Source organism: Magallana gigas, chromosome 3 (assembly GCF_963853765.1).
Source record: "Magallana gigas chromosome 3, xbMagGiga1.1, whole genome shotgun sequence".
In the NCBI taxonomy this organism is placed as follows: Eukaryota; Metazoa; Mollusca; class Bivalvia; order Ostreida; family Ostreidae; genus Magallana; species Magallana gigas.
In genome coordinates, this window is record NC_088855.1 from 12,545,077 (window position 1) to 12,551,076 (window position 6,000).

General features: G+C 32.5%; 1 long non-coding RNA gene across 1 annotated transcript; it reads right to left on the bottom strand.

The window, feature by feature from the left end:
• Positions 1 to 795: 795 nt before the first annotated feature.
• LOC136273320 (uncharacterized) lies at positions 796 to 2,986 on the bottom strand. The gene is made up of 3 exons (XR_010711494.1): positions 2,827 to 2,986; positions 970 to 1,071; positions 796 to 852 (listed from the first exon to the last, which is right to left on the bottom strand). It is a non-coding gene; the product is annotated as an uncharacterized lncRNA (long non-coding RNA).
• Positions 2,987 to 6,000: the final 3,014 nt, after the last annotated feature.

A 6,000-nucleotide genomic window follows, 5' to 3' on the forward strand; every position in this document is an offset into this window, starting at 1 on the left:
TATCATTAACTCTAGTGTCATTACACGCAGATACATGTAAAATCATGTTATACAATGTATATAATGATATATATACATTTTTATGTTTTAATATGCAAATATATATGTTTACAGTCTATAAGTAGGCTTTTTGTGATTATAAACTACTCTACTCTACAAATGTTTAAAATGAAATAGTGAAATATCAATTATGTACACTTTTTTTTATATGTGCTTTGACAAGGATAAAAATAAATATCCTTTTTCTAAAAATCGAGGATGTTATACTGACTATTTAGTTATATAAACAATACACAGCTAAACAACACATGAACCAAACCTAAATGGCTATGATTTCGATTCCAACTAATACATTCATTACACTAATACTGCAGCTCATATTATTTCAAAAATTCGGTCGCTGCATCCCATTTTATTACTTTGTTTTATTCTTTTATATTTACATTCAGTGTATATTTCCTCTTCAGTTTGCATTGGAAATCTGTGAAATGATACTTTCCATCTTACATAACATTTGTAATGTACTTGTGAAAAATAATCATTAAATTATATCTACTCCTTCATAAAAAAAGATTCGCCTCTACAAAGTTTCTGTCACTATATTTTTAGTCGCGGAAGCGAACTAAATAACATGTCAATATGGCTGTTCCATGTATGTTTCATATCCCTGAATGAGAGCGTTTCAAAGGCTTTATAGCGACAATACACATATATTTCATACAAATCGCCATCAGTATGAATATAAATATAAGTATTCAATGCTTAAAAAGAGCAAATTAAAGCTTGTTTAAACTCACCCTTGTTCTTTGTTTCCTCCTTTAGGATTGTCGGTTTTTCCATTACAAATTTGATCTACAAAATAAAACACAGTTTTGAAGTTTCATAGAGCAATATCTTTATCGTACATGTACACTTTATGTTTTGTATTTACGAATCAAGATGAGATACACACTGGAACATCACTCTTACATTGGTACACTTCATCACTCCTGTACGATGATGTTGGACAAGCTGTGTTTTTACATGGGGACCATTGTAGATACCCCTCGTTGGTAAAAATGGGACAGAATCCTGCAAAATACGCTTATTACAAAACAAACGTTATTTAATCATTTTTGACAAAATTGTTCAGGAGTAAATGTATTTTAAGTTCGTTAAAGGTAATTTGAAATTTTATAAGGTCTGCATTTATGCAACATTTTTTCAACGTTTTGTCTTAAATTTTTAAAATTTTTGCTGAATTTTTATATATTTATAGAGTGGTTAAGATTTCAAAACTGTATATTTTCATGCTCTGTATGTTCACTTTTTTCTTCCTCATGATTGTTTTAAAAAGTGCAGATGGAAGTATGCAAAATGCATTTACGGGTTCAAAGTATAAGATAAAGTACGTGCATACATTTATGTATCATATAAGAAGAAAAACGTTATACGAATGGAAGTGCATGTTTTTGCTCTAAACAAGTTTTAGATTGAAAATAAGTGTAGAGTGTAAAGTGGTACATGTTCTACAATGTGTGAACTTAAAAAGCTGACATGAATTCATAAATACGCATTTCCATGAATTCATAAATACGCATTCCCCTTTTATCTTCGACTAACGCCATATTAGTTGTCAATTTCTTTTTATTGTTACGCTCATCGTTGCACATCCCCTTTAAAAGGCGGAGAGCACTATTCAATGACATGCTTAATCACATTCGAGTACTTCATTCACCCGGACACGTTACATTTGACAAAGATTTGTAGAAACGCGTTTTAAATAAAACTGATATTAAAACCAATGCACTGGATAGGAATATACAATTATGAAGACCTCATAAACTGTTAAAATTTGTGTCCAAACCATATGTATACGTATGTCATATATATATATATATATATATATATATATATATATATATATATATATATATATATATATATATATATATATATATATATATATATATATATTCAAATCAAATCAAATAACGAAGATACAAAGAAAGACGAAACAAAGCAGACTGATGTTTCAAAAATCCTCGATTATTTTAAAATGTTTGCCTTTGTCGTACTGTTATAATTACATCGCAGACGCGATGTGCAAACAAAACACTGTACAGACATGTGTTGTGACAGCATGGACTTTAGAAAACAATTTGAGCATTTTTGTAGAAACTGGTAAAACTGATGTTACGTTGTTACTTTCTTAGATTTACTATCACTTACATGTAACTACTGTGTTGAATGTAGTGCAGCTGGGGTCTACAATAAGATGTAGACGTTATTCACTCTGTATGAATGACACACGTGTTCGATGTGCATGTAAAGTAAGACAACACAATTTTTTTTTCAAGATAATATAATTAATTACCTTAGCAGCAATTATTTCATTTTGAATAAATTCTTTATAATTGATTGTATTTTTTTTAAACTCTTTTTCACAAACTTTTTTACCACAATGCGTAGTTCATGCATTTAGAAGTTCGTGCAACCTGAATGTCTCCATCGGAAAGCAACCGACATTAACGTTAACTCTCTTGAACGGTTCATATACCCCAGTGCCATTTGAGAAGCGATCAAAACTATTATGGCGACAAAATGCTTTTATTAATTTATGTCAGCTTTGTTGTGAAATTTGTTCACAGATCCTCGGGTCGTTTAACTTCATGGGAATATACTCTTGCAAATACTATATAATAATAGAATACAGAAATCGAATTCTACATAATTTACTGTTGCAAAATACAGTCAAAATCACTAAGAAAAAAATATACATAAGATGGTAAATCAATTGGCATAAACCAGAAATTGAGAAATTGACACTGAAGTTGTATTTGATACCGCTTGTAAACAGGCTGGCTTCTGTACATTGCTCCCTCAGTAAGTCTCTGCCCTCGGTCAGTAAGCAATGGTAGGACTCCGAACCGTTACACGTCGTGTGGGCAGCCCTCACCTTCCATTCTGACTCATTAAAGGGACATCTATCTACGACTTTGAAAGAATTTCGTATGGCTTGTGCATCTATTTAAGCAAAAAAAAAGTAATATTTTAATAGGAGAGGAACAAAGTTAACATTTAAGATGTATTCCTGCATGGGGTGTTCTACCAATTGCAACTAGACCATTTGGCACAAAAAATGTGTTTCGTTATTATAATATTAGACTGAAAAGAAATCTAGTTATGAATGCTGCACTTTTTGTCCAACTGCATTGCATACACAATAAATCATTATATTATCGAAATCCAAAAACATTAAATAAACATTAATTAAAATACTTATGTTATTACATGAATATCTAACTAACATGTACCATTTGATATTGTTTTCAAAAACAGCTGCGTGTGTGTGTGTGGGGGGGGGGGGGTAGCTTTGGCTGTTAAATTTTGTTTGATCAAAATGTGATGTCCTTAAGTTTCAAACTAATTACAAACATTATTAGTCTCATACCATATATTGATCATGAAAGACGCTGCAATCATTTGAAAAACTTACGGCTTTTCAAATGGAATGCAAATTGTCAAAGTTGCAAAAATGATAGCTATCCAACTGTTTAATGAGTTGTTTTGATTTGAGTACATACAATCTTAATTGATGGCAGCGTAAATATTTCAATTTATTTTAAAATTAATGTAGCTACAAGAAACAAATTGACGCAAGCGTCACAAATATGGCCGAAAATAGTTTTTCAGAACAAAAATATGGTTTGAAAAAACAATACCGGGTTACTGATTATATAGAAAATCACCAATAGAAATATATGAACATAACTGTAGTAGTCACTCTTATAACTGATATACTCGTATATGTGCTGCTTGAAATGTAGATGTAGGGTCCTAAACCTGATTGAACAACTACTGCAATAATTTCTTTCCCAATTTGATTAATAAAAAAAACCCAAAGGAATGAATTTTTGCTCCAGTTGACTTATGGCGGGAGCATTCATCATGCATTTACATTAAGGAGAAATATGCATTTTTCTTGCTGTCGAGTAAATCTAAAATTTAGAAGGTCAAACTATTTACACGAAATTTATTTTACGTATAAATTACGTATTTTAAGAGACAACCTTCTTGATAAGACGTTTCAATACGTCTCTCTCTCTCTCTCTCTCCCTCTCTCTCTCTCCCTCTCTCTCTCTCTTTCTCTCTCTCTCTCTCTCTCCAGAATTTTTAAGCGTCTGATTGAAAAAAGACTTGTTCATAATCGCTTTTCAGAAACGCATAACTACTTAAAACACTGGCGGTCGGTAATCAAATTAAAAGACTTTGTAATGTCATTACGTCTCACAACAGTAATTCCCATAATCATGGAATTCCTAATCCGGGGGGGGGGGGGGGGTAATATACCTATACTTCCAAAAGAAAAAAAAATCCTTACCAAATTTCTTTTTCCAAAATCATTAAATTCCTAATCCGGGGGGGGGGGGGGGGGGGGGGGGGGCTAGTATACTTCTGAATCCAACTTATCAATCTTTCAAGGTAAATTTAGCAACAATAATCTTTCCTGCGAGAAAAAGTGGGGGGGGGGGGGGGGGGGCTGAACCCTCTATCATGCTATGTTTCTAATGGTTAGGTATAACTTTGCAAAAAAAGTGGGGGGGGGGGCTAAGCCCCCCCCCCTCCCTAGCCCCCCCGGTTCCGACGCCTATGCGTCTTTAAAAAAAATGGATTCATGTTTCAAACAATGCATTTAAATGCCAAATCGATATTCTACATTTCTTTCCAACTATAAATGATATCACGTTTTAAGGTTGTTGTTTTTAAACCAACTTTTCAAGCATTGAGACACACATATGACTAAAGAAAAGTGTAGATTAATATTATACTTACCTTGTAGAAAAATTGAAGTCCAAAATATGATGATAAATCTCAAAGTGTTGAAATATGTGCACATTGTCATATGTATTCTTCTACGCAGTTTAACACCTGAAAAACTAAAACGAAAGTAAAGAGTTGATATTTTGATACACTAAGTCTTTAATATATCTTTCTACCATTTAACATTGTTAAATACAACTTACATTTGAATGAAACATAAACAAATATCAGTTTTGTCCAACTTGCCAATCTATAGGAAATGCCTCATCCACCGTGTATACCATAAACAAAACTCTATATATTGGACAAAGACAGAAACCCAAACAGGAAATGACCCCAAGAAAGTTGAAATTCTATGGGATGCCGTTTTAGTAAATTACAGGTACATGTATACGAGGGTTGCCCCAAAATGACGCAATAACACTTTAAATTTTTCCACTGCAATTTAATTATACTACTGTTTTGTTCCATGACAGACATTAACCCAAAAATCAAAGTCGTGCTTTGTTTATTTTTTGAGAAGATAAATTAGTAAGACAAGTTTTGCCAGGCGACGCAATGTGCGATATTGGAATTTTTAAGTCTTTACTTCTTTGCTAAACCATTCACATCGTTAATAACTTTACAAAATACATTTGAACATTTCATTTCCTAAATTATCTTCATATTATATTCACTATGCATATCTAGATATAGTTTTGTTTTTGAAATACATCCTTAGAACAAATGATCCGTCGACTCCAAACAAGCCTTGTGTTAGTTGCTTTCTAATGTCTGTACACCTTAACTGTCGTTAATACGAAAGCCGAAAAGGATCATTCGAGATTCGAGATTCAAAATACGAGATTCGAAATACGAGATTCGAGATTCGAAATTCGAGATTCAATATCTAAATTAACCAATCAAATCATGGATCTGAAACCTGTATCCTAGCAACATCAAACTGTTCTAAATAAAGATCATTCGTACATGCTCTTTCCTATAAATAAATGCTATGTTCACTTCTCCCTACCTAACTTAATGATTATTTGTATTTACTTTTACACAGAATATCTAAGTAGACTAGTAATAATGCAGTGTGCTTCGCGGATCTAAGTGATTTTTTTTGCCCTGGTGCATTTCCACCTGATGCGTTTGAACCCTGGGGTATTTCACCACCAGTAATAGTTTAAAACCCGGGTTTATTCACCCCTTTTG